This window comes from Grammomys surdaster, unplaced genomic scaffold (assembly GCF_004785775.1).
Source record: "Grammomys surdaster isolate TR1022 unplaced genomic scaffold, NIH_TR_1.0 126715, whole genome shotgun sequence".
Taxonomy (NCBI): domain Eukaryota; kingdom Metazoa; phylum Chordata; class Mammalia; order Rodentia; family Muridae; genus Grammomys; species Grammomys surdaster.
This window is the reverse complement of record NW_021621502.1, coordinates 7,675-28,054: the sequence shown is the minus strand read 5'-3', so window position 1 is coordinate 28,054 and position 20,380 is coordinate 7,675. Positions and strand designations below refer to the sequence as shown.

Genomic DNA, 20,380 nt, shown 5'->3' with positions numbered 1-20,380 from the left:
CTGGCGGTTCCTCAGAAAATTGGACATAGCATTACCCGAGGATCCAGCTATACCACTCCTAGGCATATACCCAGAAGATGCTCGAACATATAATAAGGACATATGCTCAACTATGTTCATAGCAGCCTTATTTATAATAGCCAGGAGCTGGAAAGAACCCAGATGTCCTTCAACTGAGGAATGGATTCAAAAAATGTGGTATATTTACACAATGGAGTATTACTCAGCTATTAAAAACAATGAATTCGAGAGGTTCCTAGGTAAATGGATGGAACTAGAAATTATCATCCTGAGTGAGGTAAGCCAATCACAAAAGAACACACATGGTATTCACTCACTGATTATTGGATATTAGCCCAGAACCTTGAAATGCCCAAGATGCAACTCACAGGCCACATGAAGCTCATAAAGAAGGAAGACCAAGTGGGGGTGATTCGGTCCTTCTTTGAAGGAGCAACAAAATACTCAAGGGAGCAAATATGGAGACAAAGTGAGGGACAGAAACTGAAGGAGGGGCCGTCTCAAGACCACTCCACCTGAGTATCTATCCCATGTGCAATCACCAAAGGTAGATGCTGATGTGGAAGTCAGGAAGTGCATGCTGATAAGAGCCTGATATGGATATCTCCTCAGAGGTCTTCAAGAGTCTGACATACTCAGAGGCAGATGCTCACAACTAGCCATTGAACTGATCATGGGGTTCTCAATAGAAGAGTTAGAGTGAAGACTGAAGGAGCTGAAAGGATTTGTGGCACCATGAGGAGAGCAACAATACCAACCAACCACAGCTCCCAGGGTCTAAACCACCAGCCTGGGAGCACTTAGGGGGGAATCCAGGGCTTCAGCTGAATATGTAAGAGTGGAGTGCCCTGCTGGGCATAGGTGGAAGAAAAGAACCTTGACCTCATGAAGGCTGGATGCCCCAGGGGGTGGGAATTTTGAGGGTGGGGAGGTGGGAGTGGGGGGGTAGAGAGAGGTTTCACCCCACAGAGAAGAAGGGGGGGGGGGGGGGGTGGGGGGGGTGGGGGGGGGGGGGGGGGAGGGGGTAAGGGGACAACATAGGAAATGTAAATAAAACATCCAATAAAAAAAAGAAAAAAAAAAAGAAAGACTTTGGAAAAAAGAATTCTAAAGATGTATTCTAGGTCTTGGAATCAGTCAGTAGAGTTCTTGCTTTGCAAGTACAGAGACCTGAGTTTTATCCCCAGAATCTACAGCAACAACAACAATGCCATAAAAAATGCAAATATGTGATTGTGGTGGTATGTAGAGACAAACAGATTCCTAGGGCTCATGTGAAGCCAGCCTAGGTTATTTGATAAGATTCAGGCCAATGGGAGATCCTATTACATGTATAAAATGGGTAGATGGCTCCTAGAGAATTATACCCAGGGTTTTCTTCTGGCCTATACAATCACCTATGTACATGTATACACACACACACACACACACACACAGACACAAAATGATATTTAGTGTGAAGTTTAGAGAGCTAATGTGCAACATAAAGACATGACAATAATATATTTTATTTGAGATTTTTGCTATATTTAGCCAGTCTTGTCCCTGCTGTCCCCAAAATGAGTAAGTGAAGAAAGCTATATGATAATTTAATTCAGTGTTGTCTTAGTTTCCATTTTCCCTGATAAACTCCCCAACAAAAGCAACATAGTTGAGAAGGTGTTGATTTTAGCTCACAGTTCCACATTACAGTCCATCCTAACACTGCATGGGGGTCAAGGCAGTGGGAGCTGCAAGTAGCTAGTCACAGTCAAGAACAGAAAGAGTGAATGCATATAAGTTTGTGCTCAGCTCACTTTCTCTCTTATGCAGTGCAGGATCTCTTGTATAAGAAATGGTGACTTAATAATAACAGGTCCTCCCACCTCAATTAATGTAGTCAAGAAAATCTCTTACAGCTGTGTCCATAAGCAAGCTTGACCTAGACAGTCTCTCACTGTGACTCTTGATTCTAGAACGTTTCAAATTGACAATAAAACTAACCATCACATCTATGTTACTATCTTAATGCCTCTTTATAACACCCATGTTGTACACTTTAAATATAAACAATAACATTTACTTTTGAAAACAAAGTAGCCTTGGAGACATTTTTCTGAAATGGAATCATGGACACATTCCAATTCTAGCTTCAGTAGAAGAGTAGGAGCCTTTATTAGTAAACCTGTGACATAAATTCCTGCTGAGAATGTGAGGGAAGAAGGAATTACTTTGGTAAAGGGCTTAGCAAAGAAGCGCAGCAGAGAACATCAGTGGATAATGGAGCAGGGGTCAAGTGTTAGAGAAAAGGCAGAGTTTGTCAGATAAAACTTCAGAGAGGACTCAACATTTCACCTTAATCTTAATCCATCATAGGATTTCCAAGTCAGATCTTATATGCCATGTAGCCTCCAGTAAGCCATTTAAATCTCAATGATATTATGTTGAGGTATGAGAGTTCCTGTCTAGTCTAATTTATAGGTTCAAATACAACTTATGTAAAAGATATTGAAAAGTTTGAAATACTACTCAAATATAATGTATCAGTTTCTTCTAGGATATAGTCACCACCAGATCATAAAATTCTCCAAGAAAAGCTACAAACTGAATATGATCTGTATAAAAGCCCAGGAAAAGTTCTCTTGTTTCTAAGTGGATAAATTCTTGGCTTCAGGGTGATAATAAAAGAAAAGTCAACAATCATTGGAGAACACTTTTGGGGGGGGGGGTGCAGTGAATGTTTATTGATGATATTTCAGAGAGTAAAGAGGGCTCCCTAGGCCCCTCCTGTTGTTATGGGGTCCGGGAAGGAAATTGTGAGGGAGATGCTCAGTGTTGGAGACAGGGACTCCTCAGCAACCGAGGGTCTCTCTCTTGCTCTCAGTGTCCTTTCTGGGGCAGGTGGTCCAGGGTTTCTTACTCCTTGGAAGCCATGTAGGCCATGAGGTCCATGACCCTGTTGTTGTAGCCGTATTCATTGTCATACCAGGAAATGAGCTTTACAAAGTTGTCATTGAGAGCAATGCCAGCCCCAGCATCAAAGGTGGAGGAGTGGGAGTTGCTGTTAAAGTCACAGGAGACAACCTGGTCCTCAGTGTAGCCCAGATGCCCTTCAGTGGGCCCTCAGATGCCTGCTTCACCACCTTCTTGATGTCATCATACTTGGCAGGTTTCTCCAGGCGACATGTCAGATCCACAATGGATACATTGGGGGTAGGAACACAGAAGGCCATGCCAGTGACCTTCCTGTTCAGCTCTGGGATGACCTTGCCCACAGCCTTGGCAGCACCAGTGGATGCAGGGATGATGTTCTGGGCAGCCCCACAGCCATCACACCACAGCTTTCCAGAGGGGCCATCCACAGTCTTCTGAGTGGAAGTGATGGCATGAACTGTGGTCATGAGCCCTTCCACGATGCCAAAGTTGTCATGGATGACCTTGGCCAGGGGGGCTAAGCAGTTGGTGGTGCAGGACACATTGCTGACAATCTTGAAAGAGTTATCGTATTTCTCGTCGTTCACACCCATCACAAACATGGGGGCATCAGCTGAAGAGGCAGAGATGATGACCCTTTTGGCCCCACCCTTCAAGTGGGCCCCGGCCTTCTCCATGGTGGTGAAGACACCAGTGGACTCCACGACATACTCAGCACCAGCATCGGTCCATTTGATGTTAGCGGGATCTCGCTCCTGGAAGATGGTGATGGCCTTCCCATTGATGACAAGCTTCCCATTCTCAGCCTTGACTGTGCCGTTGAACTTGCCATGTGTGGAATCATACTGGAACATGTAGACCATGTAGTTGAGGTCAATGAAGGGGTCATTGATGGCAACAATCTCCACTTTGCCACCAGATGGAGAGCAGAAGAAAGCCCTGGTAACCAGGTGCCCAATATGGCCAAATCCGTTCACACCGACCTTCATCATTTTGTCTACGGGATGAGGCTGGCACTGCACAAGAAGATACGGTGATCTCTGGAACAGGGAGGAGCAGAGAGCCTGGAGAACACTTCTAATAAACAGTTGCTAACATGAAGAGATGTCCAGAGGCAAAGGACTTCAGGCCAGTGGTGTCACGGTGCTGCTCTGGGGACTGCCTGCAGTGGAGCGAGGTTTTGGCAGAGGATAAGGAGGCGACATTGCTTTGTGCATAGACTCCAGCCAGAGATGTGACATTTTGGTTCATTACTCACTCATTTGATAGGTTTGATTACTACTGAGGCTAGAGAGTCTCTGAGGGAGAGAAGAAGTAGAAAGGGCCCAAGACCTTTGATATGTTAAAGTACAATAAATAGTGGCAAAAAGCAAACTTTTGATGGATGCTGGAGAGTCATGGTTAACACATTCCCTGACAAGTTCTGCTGCCTAAAGAATGTCACACTAGCATTTTCAGAGAGGCAGGAAGCTGTTTATTTCCTGGAAAATGGATATTTCCAATATCTTTTTCCTCAAGAGAGTAAGGTAATTAGGAAGGAAATGTGTTTATAATATGGTAGTGATTCTTTAACAGCTCTTTAGAACAGCTGTTTAGAACTTGTCTTCATTTACTTGTCATAGAAATTTAGATATGTTCTGTACTATTCACCTTAGAGCTGACAGACTTTAAATATCCTGACAAGGGTCACACAGTGACAAGGGTCATACAGTGACTAGATGATGTATTGGAACTGGAGAGAGACACCCAGATTCCCATTTTAGATATCATGTTCTTCACCCACAGCTCAGATTCCCAAACACCAATCCCACATTCTCTCACTAGCTTGGTCATTGTTTTTTTCAGAAGATTTTATGATTGTTCACTGGATAAATATGGTATCAAATTAAGCCTTGTAACTTTCATATCTTTTTCACTATCCTGAATCAAGCATTTCATATCTTTTTTTATGATGCTGCTTATGTGAGAAGGTGAATAAGGAAACATTAAGTGCTGATGATATGAGATATCTGAAAGCTATTACTCACAGCCTGGGGCAAGGCTTGCATTTACATCCATACTTAGTCTTTTATAATCCTAATATCAACCTAACAATAAATATATCAAATGTCTATGCTAGGTGGAAGAATGCTGCCTAATATCCACAAGACATTTGAGATGAGTCCCAGCACTATAATACACACAGAAATGGGTAGCTAAAGTCTCATTTGGAAACTGCTGATATTTAAAGCATTTTTAATTACCACACAATGCTCACTAACTGTGAGGGAAAGAACCTGCCTGCTGCAAGCACATATCGTCTGAGGAAAAATGCCTTTCCTTCCTTTGCATCTGAGCACATCCTGATATTTCCTAGGGATATTTCTGTGAACTCTTTTGCTTTGTATGCTTTCACTGCGGCCCTCATCCAATTTGAGGCTGAAAATATTAGGGTGGGATTTTCTATACTAGGATGAGGGCACCCTAGGAAAGATTGTTGCTGCCGGGCAGTGGTGGCTCACGCCTTTGATCCCAGCACTTGGGAGTCAGAGACAGGCGGATGTCTGAGTTTGAGGCCAGCCTGGTCTACAAAGTGAGTTCCAGGACAGCCAGGGCTACACAGAGAAACCCTGTCTCGAAAAACAAAACAAAACAAAACAAGAAGGAGGAGAAGGAGGAGGAGGAGGAGGAGGAGGAGGAGGAGGAGGAGGAGGAGGAGGATTGTTGCCGGGGTTTCTATGCTCAACTTTTCTGGATAAGATAAGGGTTCTGCCCTGAGGTAATGAATGCCTACTCTGATCTCTCAGCCTTCCCCAAAGCAGTTAAGAACCTCCTTCTGAAGCTAGACTAACTCAGCCCAGCCTCCTGTCCCAGAACAGTGTTCACACTCAGGGATCTTTCTCATGATACACTTTCTCATGACTAAAGGCTAACAGGTAAAAATATCTGCAAACCTCTTAGTAGTAACTATAAGTGCATGGTTTTAAATTATCAGTGTGTGTGACATGTGGGTGCCATGGTGCATGTGTGGACAACACGATGTAGTTCTCTCTTCCTCCATGTTTATGTGAGTTTGGCTATTGTGCTCAGATCAGCAAGTGCTTTACCCATCTTACTCAAAGTTGCTAGTGCTAATGCATGCCCAGTTTGGGGGCCTGTGCAAACAAGGGGCCCTTAAGTCTAAACTTCACTGGCATTGTGATATACTCCATTATCTGGTGGAGATGGATGCACTGTATATGAAAGTGCAATATTAACAGGTTCAATAAAGGTTATGGTCAGAAGGAAGCCAACAAGGCTACCCGGCTCTCCATGTGTTTAGCACTTTCTTTTACCCCTTTTCTTTCCATTACCTCTGGTGGGTGGTGGGCTAGAACGGAGGTTAAAGCATTTAAATACACTTTTTAAAGTAAGTTTTTTTTTAAATATAAGCCTACAAGGGTCCACTCTATTTCATTCTTTGGGCATGTCAGGAAACTGCCTTCTGCATTTTGATTCACACTTCTCTTTACAGTGATAAGAACTGATAGTAGAGATAGGATTTTCATGTGTTGTGATAAATTTCTGCAAGAATGTTCCAGAAATATAGATACACTTTCATGAGCAAAAGTATTTTAGGATTTATGATAATAGCCATAAAATTCAATGAAGAATGTTTGGAAGAAATGTGCGGTTTTACAAGTCAGACATAGTGGCATGAGTGTGTCATCTAAGTAAGCACTTTGGTGACTACGATAGGAAGATCTTAAGTTTGAGGTCTGATTAGGATCTATAGCACAACATTCGGAAGAAAAGGAGTTAGTGAAAAAAGAGAATAGAATTCAAAAGCATTTATAATATTAAAAGTAGAATCTTGGAAATATATGTAAATATGCAGCATATATCCCACTGTTGCTGTTTTTCTCTGAAGGAAATGATTTAGGAATTGGTTGTCAAGGAGTGTGTCTGTATATAAAAATGAAAGTACCTACTAAGAATGTTAGAGCATCAGTGACTCTTGTTTAAGATGAGCTAGCAATTGATTGCTCTAAGATTTATTATAATTCTTTATATTCTTTGAGAATTTCCTACAATGAAATATGTTCATAGCCACCAAAATTTTCACCTACACACACACTGTAAAATGGTATCTTCTAAACATGACAGGCCCGTTGCTCTAATGGACTCACAGAAGTTATGGCTACCTGCAGAAGATGTGCACAAAACCAAGCCAACCAACCTTTGGTGATATTTTAGATAAGAAACTAGACTATCATCCTTAATCTTACACAAAGCAAGGGATTCCTACACGGAAAAAGAAAGAGGAATAATGTCCTGATCAGAGAGACAATAAGTGCTAACCTTTAGTTGTGCCACAGTTGGAAGCCACTAACTGGTTCTGGCCTCATGATGATGAGATTTAGTGAGTTGAGTGCTGATGAGATGCTGGTACCCAGGACAGTACCTCCACTCATGAACATTTCCTATGGAAAGTTCTCATAAAGTCTGTTGCTTCTCACAGATTCACAAGCTTATAGAACAAAAGACCTGTAAAGGGAAACATTTGTATTCATGAATCTAAAGTTCTGTACAGGTGGCTGTGATTATGGTAGCTGACCTTCTATACCATAGAGGAGTGTAAATATTCCCAGCATAGTCCTCTGTATGGAATTACCTTTGGTTCTGTTTTGTTTGTTCAAGATGATATAAAATACATAATTAATTTGGAAATATATATTCTCTTCAATAGGCTTCTGTGTCCCTCCCCCTTCTCCCCTCCTTACCCTCCCCCGTGTGTGAGTGTGTGTGTGTGTGTGTGTGTATGTGTGTAAGTATGTATGTTGGTTATCTGTGAGTGCAGGTGTATGTGTCAATTAGAGGACAACTTTCCATAATTTGGTTTTTATTTCCACTGTGGGTTCACAGGATTGTTAGGCTTGTGTCAAGCACTTTTACCTGCTAAGCCATCTTGCTAGACTTGTTTTTGTTGTTGTTGTTGTTGATGTTGTTTTCTTGAGATTGAGTCTTGCTGTATAGCTCTGGCTGTGAAACTCTTGCTGGTAAGTACGGTAGGCTGCCCTGTAACTCACTCCAGTGCCAACCGTTAGTCTGTGTGCTCCAGGACTCCCTTGGATACCCACTGCATGGTGGGAAATTTTGTTAAGAATGTTTCTGCTGTACCAAGTAGCATAAGGCCTTCCAGGAAGTGAAAGATCTTTGCAAAGTCTAAAAATGAGAATCATATAGAAAGTAAAACTCCTACTTACTGTGGCCATGTGTGTTAACCTCTAAGACAACTTCCCCCCATGTACTCCTTTAAAAAAAACACTTGAGGGCAAGGAGAAGTGTTCCATAGCAGAAATGCTCTCTGTGCAAGATGGACAGCTTGAGTTCTGATATCCAGAACCCACATAAAAGTTGGACACAGTTGCATGTGTCCATAACCTCAGTATGCTTAGGAGAAGAGGTGGGAGGTGGAGACTGGAGAATCCTCCAGAAGCACATAAGCCAGCTAGCTGGAAGTACTCAGCATCATGGCAAATAGCAAAGACAGGTCCTGCCTCTAAGTGAGGTGGAAGGTGAGAACCGGTACCAGAGGTTGACCTCTGACTTCTGCACACAAATGTGTGAACACATAACTTAGTGTGTTAAAAAAAAAAAGTGGAAGGCTGGGGGCTGGAGAGATGGCTCAGCAGTTAAGAGCACTTGACTGCTCCTCCAGTGGTTCTGTGCCCTGGCATATTGAAGAATAGGCCTTGGTATACAGCAGGCTAGGGTGAGAGATGGATAGGTCTCTAATGGCAGTGACTCCACGGGAGGGTGCCTAAGCCAGCCTTTGGAGTCAAGTTATTTGAGCATGTAAGCAGAGCAGCATCTCACACAACCATGGCCTCTCCTCAGGCACAGGTGCTTTTTAGCTCCCCCACAGGATCTCTGAACTCAGGAAGAGTTCCAAGAAAGGCCAACCCCCATGCTGCTAAAGAGTGGGCCTCTAATCCATGATTGGGAGATGGCAAGACAAGTATTATCCTCTGGTGCAGGAGGTGAGGGGGCGCCTCAATACTGAAGGCTCCTGCTGACCCTAGCCTTCTACACAAACTAGCAGAACCTCCAGACTTAGTCAGGCTGCCATTTGGAGAACTGAAAGACAGTTCTCCACCCACACTCCAGTGTCATTCCCTTCCCCACATCCTGCCTTTCTGTGTTTATAACCCCTGTGTGAATGAATTACAATTTGAGAAAAAATAAATTATTTACAAAAAAAAAAAAAGAAAGTTCAGAAGATAGGTCAGGAGTGGGAATAGAAGTGTAAGGTGGCAAAGCTGCCACTGAGAAAAGGCTTCAGTCCTGTAGGCTTCTGCACTAGCGTCCCACCCCCAGCTGCTCACATGTGGAACATTATGCAGAGAAAGACGACACTTTTTCTTGTCGAGGATCTTATTATTTGAAATCTTCTAGCTGCTGGACTGCCTTCCTAACAGCATCCCTCCTCCCTAAGATGTCTAACCACTTCATATTCAATATAATTTGGACTGCCCAAATTACTCAAACTGAGTCTAGAAAAGAGTAAAATCTAGCTTATTTTGCTGAATATTTAATATGAGAAAAAAAAAGAAAGAAAGACAGTTCTCCAAAGGCCATCGAAGAGTTTTTGCACTGCCTTCTTGGCTCTGGTTGGCCCGTGGAGGGATTCTGAGGCTCTGGCCCAGCCCAAGAGACTAGCAGGTCTTGGAAGATCCTGGGAACTACACAGGAGAGCCCAGGAATCAGCAGGGCCTGAGGGAAGATGGGTGAGCTTCTTGGCTTCAGTAGATGATGGGGCAGGTAGAGTGTGAACACTTTTTGGTACATGACCCCAGAGCCAAACTCTAGAGTAGCAGAGGAAGGGACAGGTGGGCAGTGGCAGAGCACAGGGAGGGCCTTGGTCTGAGTGTGTCCTGAGCTTTCTGATCAGATGTGCAGCAGCTGGGGACCTAGAAGCCCTTATTGATCTGTGGCATTTCCTTAGATGGAGTCAATCTCGCTCAGGTTTCCAACCTGAGTGACACCTGTGGTGTTCAGTAGTCTGATCTGGGTGAGTGAGCTTGGCCAGTGGAGTTCAAGCAGCCCCTGGGGCCACAGTTAGTCTCAGGGTTACATGTTCTACATAATTCACCTCCTGAGAGAAGGGGGATTGGTCATCTTCTATGCCCTGCTATGTACCTACAGATCCAGAAAACATGCCTTTCTTACAAATGCCCCTGTGAGTTGACTTGCTTTAAAAGCTTTGTCCTGGGTATTCCTTTCTGCATGGCAGAGTGGCTGTGGGAGGACAGAAACATCTTGTCTCCTGAGGGCCTGGCCTTTGTGTTGCATGCTCCAACCTGCCATTGGCTCTTTGTGTGTGGTTTGTATTACTTATAGGGACACAGCTGGCCTCAGGGAAAGGGGAGCAGAGAAGGAAGGAGGCTGGGCACCTGGGCATCCCCACCAGCTAGAGCCACCATAGCCCTCACTGGGTGGTCCGTGTGGCCTTGGGACCCTTAGATCTACTTGTATCTCTGTGCCTTGCCCCTTACCCCCAATCCTCACAATTCTGTGTGAAGTTACCCAAGCCTTTGATAGGCAGCTGTATGGCTGCCCTAGCTCTCAGCATCCAGAAATATCCTGGACCTAGATCCTCCTTGCCACTGTGCGAGGGCTCCTAGCTCTCTACAAAGAGCCACTGTTATTTGTGCTCCTGTTGTTGGGCCTCGGCGTGAGCCCTGTCTTTCTATCTCTCTAAACAGGTCTTCACACAATGAACTAGAAAAGCACAGGTAAATGGTACCCCCATTCCCATATGAGCTACTGGGTATAACTGCCTCCCCAATTCCCATGCTGAAGGGGTACTTTTGCTGGCCTGACCTGTCTGGGTCACCAGGCTATGCTGTAAGCTCTGGAAAGGCCAGTTCTAGAGGGGACTAGGGTTTGTTCTCAGGCATTTTGGGATTGACAGGCAAGGACTGGGCTCAGGCCATATTCTTTGGTGTTTACCTTGGGGTCAGAACTGGATAGTTACCAAGAACTTGAAGCTCCTTGTGCTGGTAGCAGTCTGAATTGGCTCCCTGGAAGAGGACATGGGTGTGATTGGGTATGGAAACTTTGCTTCAGTTCTCAGTACTGTGGCCTTGGTAGGGATTCATCCTTTTTCTCCCTTACCTCTGTGCCTTTTGGTCTGTTTTCTAAGGAGCTGTGATATTTTACATGACTGGAGCATCACAGGAGGACAGCAGGCCCAAGCTTTATCCCTGTACCTGGCTCTAGTCAGCCCCTGGTATGGCTGGCAGCCCATGAGGCTACTTCATTTTGTCATTTTCATCTTCCTCTGCCTGTGGTGACAAGGTGTGGCTAAACCCTGGGAGTTGGGAGGTGAAGGAGATACTTGTGGCTTCCAGCAGCAGCCTAAGTGGAAGTAAAGGTATTTCAGGCCAGGCAGCCCCATCAGCAGTAGATTCCAGGCTCCTGAGAGATAGTAGGCTCTGTCCTGACCTCTGCTTTTATCAATAAAATGGACCAGTTCTGTCTTGCCTTCTTGGTGTTTGGGGTGGGGATGGGGTACATAACTGCATCCTAGATGATCCCTTCTGGGTACACTGGGAAGGTCTGGAGCCCAGCCAGTTCTTTCCTTTTCCTCTCCCCTCTCCCCCATGTCTGCACCCAGTGCAGCGCCAACTTCCGCTCTCCCGGGATTCAGGACTCTAGTTGGGGTGGGTAGCTGGGCAGGGACAGAACACCATGTTTCCTGAGGAGATGCATTTCCTGCAGTGGCTTGTGTGTTTGGGGGGTTCCCAAGGGGCCAAGCCACAGGGATGGAAGCCAGAGTGAGGCAGGCTTGGGGTTGCTCCTAGGTCAGAAGAGATGAACCCTCCTTGTCCAGACTCAGGCACAATGGCCTGACCTGTGTGAGGACTTCCTGGAAGCAGTGTTTGGGAGGACACCTGATAGTGAAGACAGATGAGGAGTGCCATTGAGGCAAGAATGCATAGTAAGGGTAGTAAGCAACCTCTAGGGAGGATAAGGGTTGACCTCTGACCTATGCAGATATCTGTTGACCTTAGTCTTGGTCTCTGCCATCCTCTACAAGCCTATAGTTAGACTGGGTCTCATGGAGACTCTTAATTTAAGACAGGATAAGATTTGCTGGGCATCCTGGGGCTCTCTGACACCCAGCTCTCATCAGGCCTAACCCAGGGCAGGGTCTTTCTACCTAGCTGATCAGGACATAGATGTAGACAGCTTTGAGCAGTCCATAAGCCTGGGGCTTGGGCCCTGTTAAGGACATCAGTCACATCTGGCTATAGATCGATGCCAGGTGTTCCTGGATGCTGGCTGAAGGAAGGGCTGTGTGTTGTCACGAGGAAAGAAGGAAGGAAGGAAAGAAGGAAGGAAGGAAGGAAGGAAGGAAGGAAGGAAGGAAGGAAGGAAACACCTAGCTGGATGCCCAGAAGGCCATAAGAGGCATTACTCTGGATGCTGCCTTCACTGTGTTTGTCAGAGAGACTCAGGTGGGCCTGTAGGACTTCCCCTTTTGGAGCTTTGAACAGTACCCACCCACCCTATCCATTACCCCTGTAGGTCAGTATTCTTGGTAGATTTGCCAAGGTGGCACTTGCTGCTGACCTCAGGGCCTGACAACCCTCCTAGACTCAGCCCTAATCTTTGGTCCTTAGTACTGATGAGAGCTGTAAGTTTTCTTCCTGGCCCTTAGCACTCCTGGAATGTCTCGGAACATGAAATGTCAGAGGTCAGATCTAAGCCCTCAACGAGGCCCCTAACCCTAATCCAGGCACAGAGATGGTTTTTCAAGCCTGCCATAGTACCCTTGGTATGCTCGTGTATGGCTGCCCACAAGTGCCTGATGCAGCCTTGTGGAACCACACAAAAGACATGTTTGTTAGCAACAGTTAGAAGATGGTAATAAATAGAAAAGACTGGGGATTCCCTTTCCCCATCCCACTGACTGGGGTGGAATTTGCCAGTAACCTGGCCTGGAACCTATCTCTGCCATCAGGCCAGGACTTGGGCCCACATGTGCTAGGGGACCCTGGCATGGAGCCAAGCTTCTGCCCCCAGCTCTTAGGCCTTCCTTTGAGGAGTAGGGGTTTTTAGTGAGACACTAGGTGTGGCAATGTCAAAAGGCTGAGCTGTGAGGAGAAATGGGGCTGTTGCTGATAGAAATGCAGGAATTTCAGGGGAAGTTCTGCCTCCTGTAGAAGCACAGGGTTTGACAAGTTTGGGATGCATAGGGCCAACCATGAGTGTGTTGAGTCTGGTGTACTATAGTGACTTTAGGGAGGATACAGTGAGATCCCTGAGATCCCAGAGCATCCTAGACGCTATGACTATTGAGGGAAGCGGGTGTGGTGGCCATTCCCAAATGGCGCCTGGGACGGTTGCCAAGTCTTATGACTAGCACCTGACTTCCTTACACACCCCTGAAGAGTCACGTCCGCAGGCTATACTGCGCAGACTCGCTGCTACGCATTATCAGACCATCTGACGAGCAACACACTGGACCTATTCAAAGTGCCTACATGGCGGTATCTGAGTGGTGCAGGCACGGGGATTTAAGGGTGGAGGGAGAGAGGCTGGGGGCTTTTTGGACATTAAGGTTCCTGAATAAACTGCTTTGAGAAGAACTCCGCATGGTGTCGCTCCTTTCTGCGGGTCGGATCGAGGAGCAACAACTATGATGCTCATAATTGGGGTTGGGGAAGACCTTCCCGGCATCCCCTCACTAACCACAGGCTCAGCCCAGGGTGTACACTTTTCTGGGCTTGGGTTGACATATTAGTTTTACATTGCTTGTATATGGTCAAGTGACTTTTCCTTGTCTCTTGAAGAAAACGTTTTTCTAAAGTATTACTCATGTGCTTCCTGCACCCCACCCAGAGACCTTATCCTTGGTTACCTGGAGGCCCCTGAGATGAAAAGGGGCCTTTGTTATCCACTCTCCCTACCTGGAATCTTCACCCAATTCCATGTAAGTACTCCAGACCTGTGTCCATGTACCCATAGCCTCCTTGGCCTCAGAGCCTATAGAGTCCCACAGCCACCGGATCCCTGGTTCCCTCTGACCTGAGCATTGTTGAGGTGAGTCTTCAGATACCCAGGGCTGGTTCTGTAGAACTCAGATTCTAGAAGTAGACTAGAAGTACTGTTGAGCCAAAGAGGTGGTGCTTCTCCCACAGGAACTGTGACAGGTCCCTATGTACCACTAAACGAGTTCCAGCCACCTCTTTACATTCCATTTGGTACAAAGGAAAGCATCTGCTCATTTGTTTGCGTTTTTATTGCCTGGTTACTTGTGGGATGGGGTCTGTTTTCATGTTAGATCTGCCCTTTGTCTTCTGCAACTCTGCTCATTGTTACACAGAGGCAGTGTTCTTTTTTTTTGATGTGTATGAGCTCAAAATATCACTAATACTAACGTTTTGTCTTTTATATGTATTGCAAGTGCGTTCCTATGGTTATTTGTCTTTCAGCTGTGTTTCTTTCTTGTACAAACATGTCTTTCTCTGATTGTAAAAGTAAATGTGGGGTTTTTAAAAGCATAGAAAAACCTGGAAAATACAGAAGAGCACAAAGCTAAAGAAATAAATGTTGCCAGCCGCATCCCTGGAGATGCATGCTTCCTGTGCTTCATTGTGTTCTGTTGAGTCTCTTGTGTGCATCTGCTCTTTTTATTTTTTAAACAAAAATGGGTCACTTGTCACATATGTGGTTCTGTATCCTAATGTTTCCACTGAACACTCATGGACCAGAAAGGTAGATACACTGAAACAACAGCGTGGTCATCTCTAAAACAGGGAACTTAGGAATACTTTGTTTCTTGTCTGTTTGTATTTTCTGTCAATTTCCAAGAAGCCATTGGTGCTGACATGATTAAGTGGTTGTAGGAATTGGAATTACTATATAATAAGTACACCTGGTGAGAAGGGTTCATGGCCTGGGCCTACACCTTCCATATCCCAGAGATGGCCTTAAAACAATGGAATCTGTCTCCGGGATTCCACCTCTGTTCCCTAGCCCAGCTCTATTCTCTAGTCCCCTCAGTTCCTAGGGTTGGATGCTCACTGTGCTGGAAGTAATGAAGCTGAGATGTGGACTCTCTGGAAGGGTAACCATGCGTGCAGTAGCATGGAGCCAGGAGCCTGTCTATGTATGGTGAGATTGAAGATCCTCTAGCCTTGTGACAGAATCTAGCTAGGGCTTACACAACTCTCACTCATACCCTGCCTCCTGGCTAAGCCCAGCCTCGGTCCTGTGTCTAAGAAGTTCTTCCAAAGGTCTAACTCCAGTTCACTAAAAGGACCTCTAGGCCTCAGGGTGCTGGGTCAGGATTCTAGGTGAGAAAGTGCTTTGTCAGCAACAGGTGCAGTTTGAAAAGCATAATGGCCAGGGGTGGCACCCCACCCTCTGTGTATGTGACTGTTAACATCTCTCTACAGTTTCTTCCTGTTCCCAAGGGCCCCCTACTCTGTCCAAGAATTGGCTGTTCCTGCCTGCTGTCTTTCCAGAGTCTCTTTAGGTCTGAGGGAATCTGTGGTATGTTTGGGCTCTGTGACTTGGGAACAGATAGAAGTTGTCAGCGTGGTGCCACTTTTTTTTTAAATTAAAAATTGATTTTTTTTCATACAATATATTCCACTCTTGGTTTCCCTTCCCATCTCCTCCAAGATCTTACCCAGCTCCCTACCCACCCAACTCCATACCTCCTTTTTCTCTGTCCTTACAAAACAAACAGGCAAATTAAAAAACAATAAAACACTGTTAAAGAAGGAGTATGTGTGGGTACAGGCCATGAGAGGCCAGTTGGGCAGCAGGCTAAATCCTCAAAAAAAAAAAAATCTGTCCCTCACCTGACAGTTACACTTCTAAGAATCTGTCCAAAGCAAGCCATACTGACTTGACATACTAAACCCACCTTGGCTTTCAATAGGGCCTGGCTAGCTCCATGATCAGACATTACTTGTGCAGAACACTGGTTTCTTGCAGATACTGGTCAGGTGGAATGTGCAGACATAGCAGCACATAGCCTGTTATCATGGTAGTGTCAAAGATAGCCTCTGGAGGTGAACTTAGTTACCCCTTTAGCCCAGGCAGGGAAGCACTGCAGCATATGATGCATACTATGAATGTGGCTCCAGTTTTGTGAAAAAATAGATTCACACAAATGGATACAATTTCCAGTGAGACCACAGACTTAGCAGAGAGACCTGGTCCTCAGCACCCCCTTATCCTTATCACCTCATGGTTTTGTGACAAGAATGAATAGAGCACACTGTATAGGACAGAATAGGTGATACAGATATTTGTTTCCTGGGCTCTTGGGTCCTGTGGAATCATGTGGACACCATATCCACAAAGGTATCTGTGGCAGGCTGCTCCAGAGGGCAAGTATTACCTAAGCCAAGAGGGAATTCCTGGAGAGGGATCCAGATACTCCAGCCATGAGGCAGAGTCTGGGCAATTCCCAAGCCAAAAGGCAGGCCTACAGCAATGCAGAGGCCTGTGGAGGGCCCGGCTTGCCACTTTCCACCTTGTACCAGCCACAGGAGCCATCGTTCTGTGAGATTTGATGCCTAGCTTGATAGTCTGTCTCTGGCTCTGTCAGATGAGCTAAACTCAGGTTCTACTTGGAGCAGCTCAAGCAGCTGGTACCCCTGGGCCCTGACAGCACACGCCATACTACTCTGAGCCTCCTGAAGCGTGCTAAGATGCACATCAAGGTAAGCATGCTGTGTCTCATCAGTCACCCTGATGTCCCCCAGCCATCCCCACCCTTGGGCAACATTGGTTCAGAGGACCTGAAGGTGGGTGGTGGAGCCACCTAGCAGGTACATGTCAGGAGCTTGTGGGGGGACCCAGTGGGAGCTGATTGGTGATGTGGAGGTTATGTGACTTGTGTTGGGTTTTGTTGAGGGGTGTTTGGCAGGGAGATGGTGTAATTGGCTGGACAGGCTAGACAGGTTAGAGATAGTTCTATACAACACTGGGCTATGGAAGGCCAGCTGCTAGAAGAGGTGGAGTTGAGGGAGGAGCCAAGGGGTCACTGCATGTCTTCGTAGACAGTCTGACTGGGAGTAGGCAACAGTTAAAGAGAACGGGGGGTTGGGGGAGTAGAGGCTTTTCTTGGGAGTTGGTGTGGCATTATGCTGAGGGAAATATTACCCAAGTAATCCCTCAAGGCCTTCAGACTGAGATCTGCTTATTGGGTCAACCAGGGTCTCTTTCCCTTAGAGGGGCTCCTCCGCCTCCGAGGTGTGAACTTGCAGGTTGGGTGGTAGTAGCTTTGAAAGAGTTATACCCAAGGCCTTGGGGTTTTAATAGAACAACAGTGTCTCAGGTGGGCCCGCACAGGAGGGCTTAGGAAGGTGGGAAGGTCTGCCTTACAGGATACACCAGGTCTCCTTGCCAGCATTTTCCTTACAATTTTCCTGCCGCTGTTCCATTCTCAGATGCAGCAGGTAGACTGGGGAAAGCCCAGTCTGAGGGCAGGTGGAGCTCTTATGAGTAGGGTTGGAGAGAGGCACCTGCCAAAGTTTGGATGATACTGTTTCAGGGCTTGAAAGCCCATGTGTTTCCACTTCCTGGGGCTGGCTAGCAGCACTGGGCATTTGACGGCAAGGCATCAGGCTGAGTGTGAAAGAGCAAGCTGAGTAACTGGTCACCTTGCTGCGGTGAGGAGGGGTATGTTAAGCCTTTGGCAGGGCACCCTGTGGCTCTGATAGCAGCCCATGTTATAGGTAAGCATCCTGCCTGTGAAGCTTCTGTGCTTATGCCCAAGGGAGCCTGTTCCTTCTTGTCTATGGGCTCACAGACCACCCTCTATCCCCAGAAACTGGAGGAGCAGGACCGCAGGGCACTGAGCATCAAGGAGCAGCTTCAGCGGGAACATCGCTTCCTAAAGAGACGTTTGAAGCAGCTATCAGTGCAGAGTGTAGAGCATGTGCACACTGACAGCACTGGTTCTGCTGTGTCCACAGATGACTCAGAGCAAGGTGAGTGCCCAGGCAAGCAAGGTAGGAGCTAGGCAGCCCAATCCTGGCCTCTGGGTGTAGGTATCTGCAACATTCCAGGGTAACAAGGAAGTGCCTAAGGTGGGATGGTGCTAGTGGTGACAAGGTGCCCATGCCACCTGAGCTAACTGCTGGCAGGACTACAATCATCCCACAGCCTTGCACGAAGAAGGGATGAGATGAAGACAGTGAGGCACAGAGGCCATGATTGTGAAGGCACAGGGCTATGTGAAGGCTATGAGTGGATGACTCACCACAGGGCAGCATGCTGCAGTGTCTGGGTTCATAACCCAAGACTTTGTCTGGAAGCATCCCAGCACCTTCAATCTCAGGGCCCAAAGGACCTCCTTTATCTCCTCCCAACCCAGGCTCCACTTCCATTGAAGGGAACTGTGGGCTCTAACTCGAGAGCCTCAGGCTGGCTTCCCTGACCCATCCTCTCTCTGTTCTCTCAGAGGTGGATATAGAGGGCATGGAGTTTGGCCCTGGGGAGCTGGACAGTGTTGGCAGCAGCAGTGATGCCGATGACCACTACAGCCTACAGAGCAGTGGCTGCAGCGACAGCAGCTTTGGGCACCCTTGCAGGCGGCCTGGCTGCCCTGGCCTTTCGTAGGCTCCATGTCCTTTGCTTCTTGGCCCACCTGCCTGCTCACCTAGCCAAGCGTCTCAGCCTTCCAGTCCTCCCTTGACTCAAGCCAGCCTCGTCATGGGCCTACTGCTGTGCCATTCTTGAAGCTACAGCTGCTGCCTGGTCTGCCTGCCTCTGCCTGCCCACTCTTCGGTCAGGGCTCAGGTTGCCTGCCCCTTCTCCGCAGGGCAAGACCCCAAGCAGGGAAGCAGGGTCAGGCTCTCGTATCATGGAGCCCAGCGTAGCCACCTACAATCTGTTCTCAGATTCCTAATCATTCCAGAAGTATTAAATATCATTTCTACAAATCTCAGAAGGATCTGTGTAGGGGCCTTAATGACCACAATGGGGAGCTTGAACCCCAACATCAGATCCCAGGAGAGAGGAGTGGACTGAAGAAGGAAGAAAGAAAGGAAGGAAGGGAGGCAGAAAGGTGCTGCTGTCCTTCTATCCATCTACTCGTTGGTCCACATGATCTTCTGAGGTGGGGACAGAGGTATCTGTGAAGGGCAGGACTTGGATGAGCATCTGGTGGGTGGCCTCCTTTTCCATGGTGTCAGGAACCATGGGGATGCTCCTGGGGTCTGTCTGGACCACCTCAAACCAAGTTGGGTGGCTTCTGCTCTTTTAGGACCATCAGATGTGTACACACATGCCTAGGGTCACACCCACAAGCACAAATACACATAGACGTCTGAGAATGTATGTCTTGGGATAGTTGGTCTGAGGTCACTTGGAAATGGTGGCCCCTAACCTGTGCCTGACTCTCACTCAGGCCCCTCTTCACCTGGGCCAGATGGCTCTGCGTCCTCTGCACAAGAAATAGACAGGGCTTTTCTTCTTGGCAGGGGACTGGAATAAGCTGGATGACCAGCTGAAACCACTGGGTCCTCCAAGCTTTCTCAACTTCCTTTCTTAAGAAAAGAAAAAAAAGAAAAAAAAAAGTGTGACAGGGAGCTCCCAGAAGGAGCCTCATGAGCCCTGCCCAGGGCAGCCTCAGCTGGCAGAGGCTTTACCCAAAACACAAAAAGAAACATTTTTAAAAAGAGAAAAAAGCTCTGAAGACTCGCCAAGGGACATGAGTGTGTGCCGCCTCTATTTCCTGTATGAGATTTTTGTACTCTATTTTCCTAGCCATTGTTGTGTCCTTGTTTGCTGATGGGTGGGAGCGACCCAGCGTCTCAGGGACCCATCCTCTGTCACATTGTCATAGTGTGCCTTGTGTTCCCTGTCTCACTCCACCCACTGCCACCAGCATGCCCCTGTGGCTTATGGGATGCGCCAGGCCTCCTGGTAGGTGCCCCCCTCACTGCTTTCCTACAGGTAGCCCCTCCCAGCAGCTGCATCCTCCTGGGAAGGACATGTACATGCCTGTGTGGTTCCCACGGCTGATTCCTGTACTCTGCAGGGCTATGACCTGGCCTCCAGTGGTGCCTCCATGGTAACTGGCAGTGTGACTGTGCTTGAAAGTTCAGGACAGCAGGCCTGTTAGCATAGGGCCTTATCTCTGGACTTGGGCAAGGGCCTGAAGTGTCAGCCATGGGCAGCTTATAAATATAGCAGTTCTAGAGGTAGTACGAGCCTGGCCAGGAGGCTTCTGTTGGCCTTTCAAAACTAGAAGACCTTGTTTCTAGGGGCACCACACAGCAATATTTGGGTAGTGGCCACGGGCTAGCCCACATCAGCACCTGCCACCTCCTCTGGTGCATTTGTAAACGATTTCCAAACTGTGGGGAAAATTCCTGTTTATCTTCAGTCATGTCAGTGACCACCCTAGGGTGGGCTACCTCCTGATACCAGAATGAGGTTCCTGGAA

General features: G+C 47.0%; 1 pseudogene; it reads left to right on the top strand.

The window, feature by feature from the left end:
- The first annotated feature begins 4,422 nt into the window (after nt 1-4,422).
- Nucleotides 4,423-18,703, top strand: LOC114615487 (annotated as a pseudogene).
- Nucleotides 18,704-20,380: the final 1,677 nt, after the last annotated feature.